At 42.3% G+C, this 16,676-nt stretch overlaps 2 long non-coding RNA genes across 4 annotated transcripts in view; one reads left to right on the forward strand and one right to left on the reverse strand.

Annotated features, from left to right (window-relative positions):
• LOC146206202 (uncharacterized) overlaps positions 1 to 16,676 on the forward strand; it is a 542,419-nt gene that overhangs the window by 500,159 nt on the left and 25,584 nt on the right. Inside the window, exon 5 of the long non-coding RNA XR_014704390.1 lies at positions 15,317 to 15,477. This is a non-coding gene — a long non-coding RNA (uncharacterized LOC146206202). The remainder of the gene's footprint in view (positions 1 to 15,316; positions 15,478 to 16,676) is intronic.
• Positions 1 to 16,676, reverse strand: part of LOC146206217 (uncharacterized) — a 308,042-nt gene that overhangs the window by 83,054 nt on the left and 208,312 nt on the right. The gene's annotated exons all lie outside the window — the stretch shown is intronic.

A 16,676-nucleotide genomic window follows, 5' to 3' on the forward strand; every position in this document is an offset into this window, starting at 1 on the left:
AAATTCCAGCACCGCCACCTTGGTCCCTACGAGATCGTCAGCCAAACTTCTCCAGTTAACTACAAAGTCACGCCTGTTGATCCCCCAGCCGATCGACGCCACCGTGGAACTGAAATTGTTCATGTTTCTCGCTTGAAACCGTTTGTGCGCCGCGGTACATCGTTTAATTAGGAGCGGCCAGGCTGGCCGCTTCCGACCCCCCGGGCAGATTGTGTGAGCCTTCTGTGGACCTTCTTTCATTTGTACATGCCATGAGCTTCTTAATTCTTTCATTTGTACATACCATCATCATCGTCCCGCGGCGCCGGCTCCGGCGCGCGCCTGGGTTCGTGATCGGATTAAAACGCTAAACAAGGCTTCGCTGTCCTTGCAGTCACGACCTCGCCGTCTCGACCTAGCCTTCTTTTACAATATAGACAAAGTAGAATGAGAAAAAGTGGTATTTCCGGCGCCCCCTGTGTGTCGAGGGACGAATGCCCTTACAAGTGCGCTGATGCTCCGAGCAGAAAAAAAAAAAAAAAAATAATAGTCTATCATGCACCACTACAGCATCGCACGAAAAATTTCCTGTCATTATTTTTTTTTCTTAGTTCACCCGAGCTGAAGTAACGTGCGTTAATTAGCTTGCCTCAAACACATCCAGCGAAAAAAATTACCCGAAACTGCATTAGAAATATTGATTACTTCTTTTTGAGGAATCTCGTAAGATTGAAACGCCCCAGAACAGCACAAGCTGTAATGCCAGCTAAGAAACTAGAACCGATTTTGAACAATGCTGCTCCTATACATATAGTTCCGAGGAGTTGGCAATTATTAGAGTACCGTAATCTACATCGTCTGCGTCCTGATGCTGAACGCTTGTACAAGCTTACCTGGCACAACCGGCCGTTGCTACTGTTCTGAAAACAGCACGCAATCCTCTCCCTATCCCCTTTTATTTCCCGCCGGCCGCCGCTCATGTGCTTCAGGTATTTATACTTCGTCTCAGAAGATGTTTGCAACACTGTGAAAGGCAGAGGCATCCCGGTCTATTCAGGATCACGCGCACTGCAACAGGCAATTGTGCTCGCCCCCCAAACTGGCAGGGGTGACAGTAGGAGCACAATTCTCTATTATAGTGCGCAGGGGCCAGAAGCAATTAGGAGCACAATTGCAAGGGCCTAGGGCCTTTCGCAACGCTGCAGATATCTTGTGAGACGAAGTATAGGTAGCAGTTGCCGCGGCTGGCAACACTCGTTTCCTTCTTTTTGATTATTTAAGAATAAACCACTGCCACCACCACAGGAAGCCCGCGGATCTCATAAAGCATACACGCTGAAGTGTTAATTCCGATCGATTTCGGCTCAGAAGCAGGTGTGACAAATGGTGCGTCTCTGATTACTATTGCCAGCACAAATAGGAAATTTGTGATGCCGCCGCGGCCAGGTTTCTATCCTGCACCCTTGGATTTTGCATTTGGTCGCATTAATTGTCAGCCCAATGCTCCTGATAATCGCAGCACACTACTGATGTTCTTGCGGTGTTCTTCCCATGTTTCTGAGTACATATCCACGTCGTCAATGTATGAGCAAGCGTAGATATTATGCTTTTGTAGGACGCTATTCATGCACTGTGGACTGCTAACTTTACAAAAGGAATGCTCCACCGCACGCTGCAGTCATGGGAGTCATGGTCTCTGCACCTGGACTTTGCTGTACAATTTCAGGGAAATATATTTCTACTTGTCCTAGACTAGTTCTCAAAACGTCTCGAGGTCGTTGTGGTGAAGACTTCGCCACACGCGGACTTCCCGACGTCGTCGTATCACATCAGCAGATTTCCGCATTTTAAGTCTTGAAGTAACATCGCAAAACGTGGACGGGAGCAAAAGATTAGAAGACGGCACAACGAGCGCTGCCAAGAACAAGATTTCCGTAGTTCCTCGCAAGAAACAACGTTCGTCCATCTTTTAGTCTTTAGTCGTACCCTAACATGCGTCTTTCAAAGGACAGGCCGAGTGCTTCGTTCAAGAAACCAAGAAAGAAAAATTAGCTGCGGCAGTGACTCGGACAAGCCAGTTCCAGCGGTAGGCTGATATGTTGGCGATGGTTGCAGCGAGCGCGGTGAGCTCGCTGCAGTTTGCACCGTCACATGGGCTGACTGTATGAAGCGGACCAAGAAACCATCGCAGACCGCTGAAGGCCACGAAGCCACGGCCAACGTTACTAGAACAAACTTTGGACACGGCCGCCATCGGCAACAATTGATTTTGTTCACTCAAAGTCAAACCACAGTTAAGAGCTCCACAAACGTGGCGCGCGAATGCGTTAGTCACGTGATATTTTCTTCTTTATTTCGCGGGTTTTCTTTAGAGCTTGTAAAAAGGCACACGGGATGCTTTTTTTTTTATCGGTAATAAATGGAACGGGGGTTTCAGAAGGTGCTCTCCAACTTTACGAATTCCATTTATTGTCTAAAGGCAGTAAATAAGTTCGAAAAATATCTGAATTACTAATTAGTTAATTGCAAAATAAAAAAAAAATGCCTGTGGTGCGCCAGATGACTGGCAGCTGTGTACAAGTAGTGTCTCCGGCTTACCTCAAATGTTTTATTTTTTAACTCTTGGGCTAAAGCGTGGACACCCTGTATACTGTTTTCTTTGATTGATATCCTTCTTTCCTCGAGGAACCGCGAATAGCATGAAGCCGTTTTCGCACCGGCTTGTGCACTAAAATGTATCGCAACCCGACATAACGCGGCGTTAAAAGAGTGCGAAACGCGGCCCGCAGCTAGCGTAAACGAAAACCCGTAGCGAATCACCGCTCAGAAAAGCGCTGATGGGAGAGGTGGGAGCCGCTTGGCTACTGATCCGGCGGATACGTGTTCGAGCTCGACCGCGGCGGCCGCATTTTGATGGCGGCGAAACGCAAAGGCATCCGCGTTCTGTTCCAGAGCCCTCTATGCATCGGTGCCTCTTTCTCTCTTTCAATCCCACCTTGCTCGGTTCAGGTGCCCACGGAGAAATGGGACTGTTACTGCGCCTTTCCTATAAAATTCACAATCTTTTTTATAGGTGGGAGAGGAGACCTGCGAGGGTACGTGCGCGGCGACAGAGTTCAAAGGTTTTCGCTACTTTGAAATTATCGAGGGGCATTAATTCTGGGCAGTGAATAGAGACACTCTTGAACCAAAGGTATAACTATCACTTCGGCGTTGGCTACTCAGAATAAAACAAAAATAAAGAAAACGGAGACGACAGAACAGCGCTTGTCCGGTCGTCTTAATGTTTTCAGGTAGTTTTTCAAGCCGTTATTTATTACTTCAATAAAAAAATATACATTTTCGGTCTAAAATACGCATCGAGGAACACAAGAAAGTTAATTCAGTTTTCCTGAGGAAATCCTCGGTGTTTAAATCAGGGGTCCAAGCGGGCCGCATACGGCACGCCGGCTCCGCAACTTTCAGGCTACTTTCTAATAATTGGTGAATTGGTTCTTCTGGTATCAAATTGCTTGCCCAATGGGCATCGGCCAGTCCAAATTGTGAATTGAAACCGGTCCCAGTAAAAAAATCCAGTCGGTCCAAGTGGGCATTCCATCTCGATCGACAGTCAGTTGACTGCAATAGGTGCCAACTACAATGATGAATTCAATTGGGTAATCCATTCTTTTTTTGTTCCAGTTAGGCATTCCAGGGGGTTTTGCCATCCCAATAGGAATAACCAGCTGGCCTCTGAGGTTCCAGATGGTTTCAAATCTCCCAATTAGTTTGGTTCGTCAGGACCATATGTTCCCGGATGTAAGATCAGACGAGTGTGAACACTGTAGGTTGAGAGCTTGACTATATAATCTTAAAATTTTCAAATTCTCCTGGGAAGGCGCTGAATGTCGACTCTAAAGAATCCTGGGAGACCCTACTTTGTAGCTCGGACCCCGAGCTCCAGCTCCGCCTCGTCTGACTGGCTGATGAGGTCGCCGGGACCCAAGATCTCCCGGCCAGCATCTAAATCGGTGGCTCCTGCCTCCCCGGCCTAGTGTCGAGAGGGGTGTGTGAGTTGTGAATTAGAGAGGGGGGGGGGGGGGGGGGGGGGGGGGGGCATTTATGTCGGACAATAAAAGATCTCTCTTTTTACTCTTTCAATTAGTTTGCTTAATTGGACTTCGAACGAACTGCTGGTACTGGTACAAAGGGAACCTTCTCAATTCGAAAAGTCCAAGCGTAAGTCAGTGATATCATTGATAGAGATAGGCATACATAATGAAACTTCACTTGAACAAATTAAGTTCAAACTGAAATAAGAACGTGATAGCCAGTTTCCGTTAGTTAAAAGAAAAGTCTGCAGTACAAATTATATTTCAACGCATTTATTAACCACTGTGCTCATTTGCACATGAACAATGCAGTAATCTTTTGCTGCTCTTTTGCACTTAGGATCGCAGTGGTAGTGAAATGAGTCACTGTGACCAAGCTTTCGTGAACCATGTCCGGCCCAATGGTCTGCTGGGCATCAAAAAGACCTTCAGTTTTTCCAAGCAGCGTTTTTTTCAGTGGTTGAATCCTTTTCCTCATCTTTTTTCGTGAGGTAGTGCGCTCGCTACAATCCCTTTTCTGGCAAGCATGGCCAATGTTTTAACCATATAGTCACAGGCGGCATACTGTCCTCAAAAGGTAGAGATGCCTGTGCCTAGTCTTTCCGACAATTATTTCCGTCCATCGGGTTCATTATTCACGCCTTTTTCACACGGCCGCTCGTCTCGTGGTGATGAGACGCGGTTCTAAACGTTAAAAAAAGAAATAAAAAAAAAAATGAAACGATCAGAGGGGGTTATGCTCTTTGACGTACGCATTATGATCTTGGAGACACAGGATCGCTCAGCGGAAAATGTTCGCAGAACTGAAATGCGCACTGCACTGAATTTCGTTAAATTGAAGGACGTTTGCACTGCGTTCTATGGCGCTTCGGTGGGGGGTTTAAAAATACTGCGTTTAGGTGGTTCAAGGGATGTTCTACTGCATACACTATACACGCATCTCTGTAAATAGATTGCGGTGAAAAAAAATTACTATTTTTTTTTCGCTGTTATCTTTTTACATTACCTTATAAGTTCTTGTAAAAACGTATTTGCAGCTTAATCTGCCTAACTGATTTAATCATGTTCACTGGCATAATAATTGAATAGTGTCACTGGACCCAGCAGGAGTGTCCGACGAATCGAGTATATAAACTGTGCAAAGTGTTCTGCGGGTATACGTTGAAACTATATGTTAATTTAATTGTATCTTTGTGTGTGTGTGTGTGTGTGTGTGTGTGTGTGTGTGTGTGTGTGTGTGTGTGTGTGTGTGTGTGTGTGTGTGTGTGTGTGTGTGTGTGTGTGTGTGTGTGTGTGTGTGTGTGTGTGTGTGTGTGTGTGTGTGTGTGTGTGTGTGTGTGTGTGTGTGTGTGTGTGTGTGTGTGTGTGTGTGTGTGTGTGTGTGTGTGTGTGTGTGTGTGTGTGTGTGTGTGTGTGTGTGTGTGTGTGTGTGGAAATGATTAATGTGCGTGAACTTCAGACAGACGTGACGTCAGTCACCTTCAAGAGCAAGGTGCTGGACAACCCGCCCTCCTTTTCATATCTCCATTGTTCCTTTTTAGAATTGGCGCCCGTCCGACGTTTAGGCAGAGCCGATAGAGAACACCCCCCTTTGCTTTTCTGCGAATAATCTGGAAACATAACTTTTTGGTATGTTGTGATTATGATGGATTTTATTCTTTATTGATTTTATTATTGTTTGTATGATTATTTTATTTATTTATTTATTTTTTTTTGCATTCACCGGCTGTCGGCACGCGAGCAATTAAATTTTCCTAATGCGGCGTGCGTCGCGATTTGCGTTCGAGACCCCTGGTTTAATTTTTTCGCACGCATGCTAAATTTCTAACAACTCTCGGAATACCTAGAAGCGGGAATATTAAATCTGCAGGATTTGTGAAATGAACAGCCCTGGGAACGTGTAAAATATCTAGTGTTTCGAATAGTTGTGTATAGGCATTAGCCTATAAGCTCGAGATCTGCCTGGCCACTGGCGAAGCTCATAAATAGCGGCCAAGCTGTTGTCAACAACTATCCCTTTCCTTTCACCAACCAGCGAGGAAAAGAAATGCGCACGACGTACTGCAATAGTGCAGGCAGCTTGAATTTGGCGCCAGCGGAGATTGCGTTTGCACGCGCCCTGTACCCTTGCGCTATCAGTTCCGACGTAGTAACAAAAAAAAAAAAAAAAAAAGAAAAAAAGTCTGTTCACACACTGCAGCTGCATAGAATGACAATTTTTTTCGCTTAAAACAAACAAACAAACAAAAAGAAAATGCGGCATCGTCTTCAGCCTATGCGTTTAGCATTGATTTAGAGAGTTTATTAGTTACTGTTTATCGTTGATTGCAACTCAACTAGGAGAGTATAACAGCTGGCTTTTGGCGCGGTTGAAGAATTGTTTTTTTTTTTTTTTTTTTTTTTTTGTTGATATATTGTTTTTTTTTTCTTTTCCTTGAAAAGGTTGCCCTATTGAAGTTTTCGCTGAAACACCCAATGCACCCTATAAAAGGAAGGAAGATATTTGAAAAGTGGCGACGTACTAAACTAACCTTTGTTAGCGCGTCTTAAAACGCAATAGGTACAAAACAGTACGACAGGTAACACAACACCGTGTCGTGTTCATACACCTTTCTGTATTAATTCCAGCAGTGTACCGTTCATGTTCAGGCTACCTTACAGTGATGTGGTCTTCACTGATTACGCTTTACCTGCTTTATTTCTTTTGTCTATGTTAAGTAGCTTCGGTTATTTTCGCTTAGGTCCCATTCAGACATATGTGTCCGCGTTAATGTTCATCTACCTGAAACGGCTGGTAAATTGCGTAAACTCTTTAAAAGATTGCGTCATAATTTCGATACAGTACGGGACGTTGCAAAGGAAATACATTTTTGAGCGGTTCAACCCCGGTTCGCAACGCAGTTAGTAAGAACGCTTTTCGATGAGTTAGCAATGCATGACCTTTGTAAGATCCAGCACCTGTAACGAAGCTCGTGTAATGAAAAAAATAAATAAAAGTATGACACTTCAATTCAGGTTATAGTTTCAACTTGTTAATTACCAGCCTTCCATTTACTAATCCCAAGTCGCAGGACGCACATAGGTATCGCATGTTGGTTGGCTGGTAACAACTGTCGAGGTGTTGCCTCGTCGTCTGCTTGCGGGCCTGGACGAAATTTATTTTTTGCTCCCTGTACGGAAAAGAGGGAGGCTGACCATATTACGCTCTGCAAGTCACGACCAGTATGGCTCTATGACCAGTACTTATGCCAGTACACGCCTTTCCTTCCTTCATGTCAGGGTTGGGTAGCAAATGTGGATGGCTGGCAACACAACCAAAACAACCTTCGTTAAAAAAATAAAGTTATCCATTAAAATGCTAAAAAAAGTTGCGAGCGTTAAAAAGATTTTTATAGAGAATATATTCATAAAACAATTTAAACGAACATGATACAAGATTTGTAAATCTGGCCACACTGTTAATTTGGTGTGCATGCTTAACAGGCAACATTGAAAATTGGCAAAATTTTTAATGACTTGGAAAATAACTCTGAATCGGCAGCAATTATATTAAAAAATAAATTATTTTATATAATTGATTTTACAATTGATTACAGAATTAAATAAATTAAGGTAATTGAATGTCTGGCCACAATGAGATTACGAAAGTCTGATAACACTGTTATTATTATTAACAGTAATTTAAAAAGCGCAAGTGTGATTTACATACAAAGACGCAATTTACAAACAGATTTAAATATGCTTATGATCCAAACGGCAAAGTAATAAAATTATAAGTGGAAGAGTGTAGTTCACGTTTCTGCCTGCAGGTAACAGTTCAATTTCGTGCGCATTTTGTTTGATTTAGCGCTGTGTATGGAGCGTATGCATCATCTTTACGGTTCATAACCTTACTGGAGGGAAGGAACAGGTATCGAAGGTGCGTTTTATTTAATTTTCTTCACCTCCCTGTTTCCTCGCTTTGTAGCGAGGCCGCTGTCCGACGGAGGGCTTCTCTTACTTGCGAGAGTAAGCAAGAGGAACGTTCAGTGTGTCCTTTATTTCTCGTCAAACTGATCCCGTGTAGCTTCACTACGTTCACAGAATTTATTTAAGGCTTCTTGCCTTTATCGAAAATGCAAGCGCCTCCAAACCGCACCATCTGTGGTGTTAGCAGACGACGTGTTGACTGCCGCGCAATGCGGTGCTTCGGGTGCCCCATGGGTACTGTCGGCAACGTCCGTAGAGCGACCTTCCCCATGATTCAGTGTGCACGCAGTGCCGATCAACGTTACTAGAGCCAGCTTTACTTAAGGTAACGTTGGTGCCGATCACGTGTTGCCTGGTGCTTTATGTTCCATTCATCAGTTTGGGAAAGGCACGCGGCTGGTCTAGTGTGCCGCGTAGAGAGACTGAGGTGCCTCTTTTCGAACTTATGCGATGAAAATTGGAGTGGGTGGCGTGGAAAAACAAACAAAATTAAAGGGTGGGGGGATAAAAATCTTGGGTTTCATCTGCGGCTTTGGTGTTTCTCGGCATTTTGCGGCAGCCACTCGCCTTCTTTTTGGCGCCGTCACTTGCGGCCTAAGGTCATTTTGCAAAGTCTACGTGCATATCCGCGGGTGTACTTTTGCAAGCTATAAATGCATATGTCCGTGAGCAGAAATTATAGAGTCGAGAATTTGTGTAGGCTCCGACCTCTGAAGGAAGCTGGCTTAATGGATGCATGGAGCTACACTACCGTGTCCACTACAAACTGCGCGCAGCGCTCACCATTGTAACTTGACCAGCTCCAGCATTTTGCTGCGTCGAAGTGTGTTGGCCAAAAGAAAAAAAGAACTTGTCGGGAAGTGCTTTGATTTCCAGGTTTTGCACAACTGGAGGTTTGTTCTAGCTGCATACATGTAATACATGGGTCTACATGTCGACTGTTGATAAATGCTCTTTGCTGTACAGTAATTCAATAAGGTTAAAATGTGTCATTTAGAAATTGTTATAAATCAGGTTGCAATCTTATTTTGATGCTGTCTATGCTAATATCATTGTGCTGGTAACAGGGTGAGGATGTGCACTGCATTTTATTTATTTATTTATTTATTTATTTATTTATTTATTTATTTATTTATTTATTTGCAATACTGCTAGTCCCAAGGTATGAGCCATGGCAAGGTGGGAACCACTACAGTGAACATCAAAATAGCAAAAGCAATAATAAAATAATGTCAAAAGGATAAAATACATAAAACAGTAGACACATGAATGGAATTACAAGACAAAAAAGTGGCTGTGAATGACAATGACCAAATTTCACACACTACGCTCAATGAATGCCTGAAATTGCTGCATGTCTTCCACGTCAACCCACGCACCATCAAGGCCGTTCCACTCCACATTCGTACGAGGAAAGATGGATGCTTAAAAACATTATTTTTTGTTTGAAAAAGGAAACAAAGTGAAAGGATTTCTGTGTCTTGTAGTATAACCAGAGTTCTCTAACCAACATTTTGCCATATTGATTGAAGATAAACCTGACTGCTTTCTTTTGTACTCATTCCACTTTAATAATATTACTTAAGTAAACGGATCCCAAATTATATTGCCGTAATCAAGAAGAGGTAACACGAGAGATTTGTATGCTAGCAGCTTAACATCCTTTGGTGGGTTACGGAGACACCGCTTCAAGTAATGTAACTTTGTCATAGATTTATTAACAATGTGTGTAATATGATGGTCCCAACGCAAATCGTGAGCCATGTGAAGACCTAGGTACTTGTACTCAGAAGCTCTGACAAAGTTGATTACCGTGAGCTGAATAGTCAAGTCAGGGGACGCTTCTTATTTGTCACAGTTAAAACAACACTTATGGCATAATTTACACACATCTGCCAGATATCACACCACTTCAGAAGCCGATTGAGGCCAATATTCAACTTATCATAACATTCATGGGAATTAGTAACAGAATACAGTATACAGTCATCAGCATATAACCGGAGCTTTGCGCTACCATCAACCATCATCAGTCATATTGTGTGAGTTTATTACAGCATACTGAAGCTAGCCCCTTAAAATAAAGAAAGGCTTTTCAGCAGGTTGGTTTTTATTCTGAGATGTCATAGCAGCATACAAAAAGTGTCAGAAACAAGAATGCAACAGATAGATATAAAGGCGGCAATTAGCATTGTTGTCCAACTTTGTCCAATATCAGTGAGCCGCATTCGGCGTAGTTTTACGTCTTGCTTTGTGTAGATTTCAAACTTAGTAATTATGGGGAGCATAGATAAGTTTCATTTATTTCCAAGATGCTGTGAAAGCTAGGACGTCACCCTCCATAGTGCTGCAGTGGTTAGGGCATTCAACTACTGTGCCCAAGGATGCGGTATCAAATCCCAGCCGCGGCAGTCGCTTTTCGTTTGAAAAACGCACAGCAAAGTGCCCGTGTACTATGCAATATCTGTGCACATTAGAACCACAGGTGGTCGAAATTTTCTAAGCCTTCCACTACAGAGTCTCTCATAGCCTGAGTCTCTTTGGGACATTAATTTTCATAGACCAACCAAAACTCAGCATTTCTGCTCATGCCTAATTTTGCTGTTGCTCTCGTGTCGTCAGCTTGAGATTATGTTAGTAAAAACAATGGTGAAGTATTTGTAGCTGCACAGTGAATTGGACTGTCCAAAGCACGAAAAAGGGCTCTTCATATTATATCTTTGTTGGCCTTCCACAGCTCTGCAGCTGTAAGGATAAGCACAGAGTTCCTTAAAGGAGATGGCTAAAATAAGTTGACATATGTGTCTCATCATAGATGTACAGATACATGTGCTATTGAGCTGTCTCAATCCTTTCAACTTATCTTGGTAGTAAGATAAAGAAATAAATAACTAAGTAATGTTTGTTGGAGTGCAGTACTGTGTAGGATGAAAAGTGTCCACCTCTGTTAAAGGTCGGTTCGAATTTGCCTAATCCAGCCAAGGTTGAGAACCAGGGTTCATAGCAAAATTATGTTAATAAATTAAATAATTTGCCTTTACTTTTTTTCCTGGCAAAACCTAAGGGGTGTGCATACTTAAGTGAAATTATCTTTTGTATGAAATTTACTCTGCCTTGCAAGAATTCTCACAAGAACATTGACAAGCCTCAGAAAAGTACAAAGTTACCAAGGATGGGGTATTAGTAACACAGGTGTGGGCACTGGTGCTCTTTAGTTGCTGTACAGAAAGCCAAATTAATGTATCTTGTTTAGCCAACTTTAAATAAAACAGCTTATTCAGTTGAAACCAAGTTTGTTGCTCAGTTTCTGGTAAAGTTCAAGGAGGTCCTGAGTAGATACTGAACGCCCACTAAGAAATCCACCCCATGCTTCCAGGTAACAATGGAATCTTTGATCAGACTTAAGATTTTTGGCAACTGGAGTATGAAGTAGAAAAAAAGGATGGAAGATTAAACATGTTATAGGAAGATGCAGTGCTCGTGCTTGTTTACTGACTGTCTTTTGTCAGCAGTCACAAAGACGTAACATGTCCCATTTTCCATCCTACTGAGATTTTATACCCACTTGGTCTGGCATCCAATTTAGGATAAAAGGATCTTGCCTGTTTCACAGAAAGGCTATTACTACTGATTAAGTAGCACATACTAATATCTGCGTAGGTAGACAAAATTAGCAATGAAGATTGTCGATGGAACCAACAATGCTCTAGACAGGAAAATATTTTATATTTGAAAAAGTTCATGGTACTAATTCTCTTTTGATTTGCAAGAAGCCCTTTTTGGCTCTATTATCTCACATGCATGCATCATTGGTTTGAGACATTCAAAAATGCATTGCCTTCTGCTGGCTCGTGGAAATACTTATTTTTCAAAGTCTGTCTGTTCCTTCAAATTTGATGAGGAAGATGTCAAGCACATCAAATCAGAATGACATGAGAAATTTCTAAATATATATTTATGAAGTGGCCCCCATATTTCATTGAACTGTTATCTGCTTTTAAAAATGATGCATTTGGTAATACAATACAAGCCTGGCCACTCCATTTACAAGGCCAACACACATATTGATTGCAGACTCGTTACTTCTATAGAGAAATACCCCTAGTTAAGGGCAAAACACACTACAGTCATCATGTTTCTAGCAGTTTTGGCAGGTAAATAAGTGTGTGAGCGGCCACTGCATCAAAAGCCCTATATTCACAATATCATACCTAATACTGTAGATGGAATTTGATCTAGTTAACTATTGTGGCTTGAACTGTTATTCCACAGGCTTCTTACGCTGGGATCGTCACTCATTTGAATTTTAGGCAGCTCCCATAGCTTTCAGAGGGTGTCAAGAAACTTCGCCTGTAGCGTCTGGCACTTTTTGCGTGATGTCTTCAATCTTAACAACTTGCTGTGTAGTGATGTAGTCTCTTCAAACAACTGATAAGGTGTCAAAATGGACTGGATGTAGGAAAAATGGTGGTTAAAGCATGTTTGGACTATCATGCTTGGGGAAACCAGTAAGTGCTCCAAGGAAGTCCGTAGCTTAGTGGCGCCAAAGTTTGAAAACCAATGTTACAATGCACAAGATATCTTGAGCACTTTGAGTGGCAGCAGTTTCATACAAAAATTTTAATAATAATTTTTTATGTAGTAATTGCAGTTCTATCCTCCATGGGTTCTGAAACTTTCAATCATTGTTTAAATTTCCTTAAAATACTTCCATGAAGGAAGCACATGAATAGCATACTTTAAGCTCTCGTCAGCAATGTTTGGGCACGAGGAAATACTGGTGTAGTAAAGCACTGAAAAGAGTTGCAGCTTACGAAGAAAAGTGTACTTAAAAATAATGAGGTACAATCAAATTCAACTTGCTGATTTGCTCATACAACGATGTTTCCTTCATGCACTTGCAGTCTGATTTTCCCGCATTGGTAGTATTTTGTATTTCTTTATAAATTTTCCCATAGAGCACTGGACATTGAGTGCAGGGACCATGTTTTACCTTATTGTGTACAGTAATTTTAAATTAACTTTATTTCTCTTGCTGAACAATTATAAATTTTGGGCTGGGATCACAAAGAAAAATAGCTGCCAGGCACGTTCAAAAACCTATTGTGCTCCTTGGTTATATACCAACTGTGGTTGAGCACTTAAGTTGATTATAGAAAGAATTCTTATGCAAAAGAGATTTTCAAGAGGTAGCTATATGTACAGAATATAGCAGGTGCATTTTACAAGCATTTATGTCAATTGCTTGCTTATAGAAACAATTGAGCAGTGAAAGATATGCAGTGTGTTGCAAAAACAAAGTGTGCCAAGACAAAAAATCAAAGCACAATACAATTTATAAGTGCAATGTTTCAGTTTACTAAGATCTGAAAGATGCGTGTGCTTGTTGGGGGGGGGGGGGGGGGTAGACAATAATTAGGTGCAGTGCATGCATCTACTACCACAGTCCCTGTTGCACAGGCCATAGTGCGAGAACAGATTTACTGGCATTCTTGACCAGGGAAAAAAGGGAGCAGCACTACCACCCTGAGAGTGAGAAAAGTATGTCCAGAATAGAGAGTTTCGGGCGAGGGGTGTTGCAATTACCCTGCCTATAGGGTGGGGTACCAGCCCTGCTTCCAACTATTACCCCTAAGTAAGTCTATGCTGCCATTATGCAGGAATTCCTTTAATACAGGCAAACTGACTTGTATGTTTTGCAAGCGCAGCTCTTTGGCGTCCGTTCCTGGGTTTCGCGTCGGCGTCGTCGTCGGCCTCGTAACCAGCTCCGCCCCCCTTTCATCCCCCCAGCGCTAGCAGCGACCGACTGATACCGCTGGATGCCGCTGACGCCGCTAGAGAGTCAAGATAACGTGACTGCATAGAACACCGTCGCCGCCATGCAGAAAGAGGAGGGGAGGGTCCCCCCCGCATCGGCGGCGTTGTCCCTGAAACCAACTCCGCAGCTGGGGTTGACTCACTATCGGCGTCAGCAGCATCAGTCAGTCGCTGCTATCGCTTCCCTCCTCCCTTTATCGTGTAACTGGTCTATTGATTAAAGGACGTTAAAGAATTCCTAGTAGAAAAAGAACAGCCACTAAAAATTCCATTAAGAACCATTTCATTTTTGGAAACTGTTAGGATAAAATGGGTGTAAAACCAACTGCAATCATTTTATTTCACATTCATGTGATTCCATTTGATTTCACTGGTTTCTAAAATTAATTTGAACTAATAAGGTTTTCTCATAGCATTGCAGGCATTCCTTGGAAGTGAAGCCAAGCAAACAAGGCAGCACTTCATTTAATCACACCTGTGGTGATGATGAAAATGGTTAGAATAATTTCAGTGCATAAAGCCCCAGTTACTTCACTGTTCTGTGTTTACACAGGTCAATACACTAGTCTTAGCGAAGGCAGCCTTCACTTCAAATTAGACTTTGAACTTCAAAAATTTTCAGCTGCATGTTTCGAACCAATTTCACCACTCAATTGGGCCTTTCATATACACTACTGTGAATATCTTAATTGAGCCTTTCATATACACTATTCTGAATATTTTAATTGAAAAGACTTTCCCAATATTAGAAAGCAATTAGAATTTAGGTATAGTTTGAATTTGAAGAGTTTACTTAATTTAATTTATCCAGCTGGTTTTGCAAATTCCAATTGGTTCCTAACATTTTAGTTAATCATCCCTTCCTATTGTATTATTTAACTGGGAGAATGACACCAGTTGAAATCTGGAAACTAATTGGAATACGCAACTGGCATCTGCAGACCAAGTTAGACAATGCAATTTGAATGATTCAGTGGATCGCCATGATCTAATAAATCCATTAGAATTCGTGTCATCTTGAATGCCTGAAATTCATGTACATTTTAGTCAACTCGCCTAGCTTTTTTTTTTTTCACTACATAAATACATAGGATATTTTTCAATCCTTAAAAGGAGCCTTTAAGTCCAAAACATTTTGGCCTTTTTTTTCCTAACTTTCAAGTGCACCTTTTTCCCTTGACTGAAAATTTGCCAAGTTGTATTTTTGGCTGCCTTTAAGGGGGTGTAATAGTGCAGAGTACTGAAAAATACCTTTCTTTATCACCAAAATGAAAGTGTGAGATGCAAAATTATGCAATGGCATGACTAGTCTTCGAGTAATGAGTTACGGCACCTCTAGCAGTGATTCTGCGCACTCCTCTTTTTTGTGTGTGTGTTTGTGCTTTCCTTATGTCTTCCTGTTGCATGCTTCTGTTCCACCTTCAATGAGAACAGCACGAAATCTCCTTTTTTGTCCACAGAAAATGATGCATCACCACTGTTCCTGGTGCCGGAGCCTTGGGGCAGCTGATGCAGATAGAAAAATACAGCAAGCCTTCCTTGTCTTCTCGGGTGTGGTGTTCCAACCAGAATAGTCTACTAGCCACAGGCCATTCTGAACTGTCTTCCTTTGTCTATACTGGTAGGTGTTTACAGAGTTCAATACCACTTGCTCAGGCATTGCTGGCTAGAAAGGCTGGTTAATGTGTGCCTGTCCAAGTGTATTCAAAGTATGCGTCTGTTAAGGACGCATGATTGTGGTGCTGCCAAATTTACTTGTACACACCTTTAGTTTTTTTTTTGCATATAATTTTCTCCTTATTATGCCCACAATGAATTAGTAAACGTTATCCAGTTGCTACAATAAATTGATCTTTTGATAGAGCATCCACAGCATACATGATTTTAGCCTCTATAGACGCTTTACAGTGCGAGCGCATGGGCGCTGCCGTATTTGATCATGTGACCCTTGCGCCATCGCCGGCTTTCGGGCCTTCTGGTTTGACGGCTTTCGGCGCATTGGCACCCGGCTGCACAGTGCTGCATACCCGCTATCGCTGGGGACAAGCTTGTAGACAGCGCAAAAACTTCATGTGAATGCTCATAGTATGTGTAGGTGCTGCAAAATGTTTAACTTAACCATGTAGTTCATTTATTGCGTCCTTCTGAATGTCTGCATTGGCTAGAACGTGTCGAGAAACCCGTCAACCGTTTGCTTTTTTTTTTTGTAAATTCCCTCTTTAACACTTTTCTGCTGAAAACATTTTCTGTAAAACTGAATAGATTACAAACTGATTATCCCCTCAAACTTATTTTTTAAATTTTGTTGCGCAAAGGGCGAACACATGTTCAGGCCGTGCTGGCTGAGACGCATTATGAATGTTTACCATTTAACATTGTACACAATATTTACTGCTCAATATGGATGCACGCATAATCCCCGACAATTGATAAAGTATAATTTTACCTCCTGTAAACATCCTGGCTTCAAAAGACTGTTACGCTGCCTGAAGGCCGCATCAGGCGCTCAGCGGCGTTCACCTGCGCTCGGGCGAAAGTGACTGGAAACTGCACCGGACTTCAGGACCCACAGTAGGCAGCCCAAGCAAGCGGGGGTATAAAAAATCTTATCATAGTAAATTTCATCATTGGCCCGTGCATTAGTTTCATAAAAGCAGCAGTTACATGTATTGCAGTAGTGCTTGTCTAATTAAAGTTGGGATTGGTTTGTGGAGTTTAACGTCCCAAAGCGACTCAGGCTATGAGTGGAGGATATGGAAATTTCCACCCCCCGGGGGCTCTCTAACGTGCACTGATATTGCACAGCACACGGGCGCCTGG

Source organism: Amblyomma maculatum, chromosome 1 (genome assembly GCF_055883805.1).
Source record: "Amblyomma maculatum isolate TAMU_Amacu chromosome 1, ASM5588380v1, whole genome shotgun sequence".
Lineage (NCBI taxonomy): Eukaryota > Metazoa > Arthropoda > Arachnida > Ixodida > Ixodidae > Amblyomma > Amblyomma maculatum.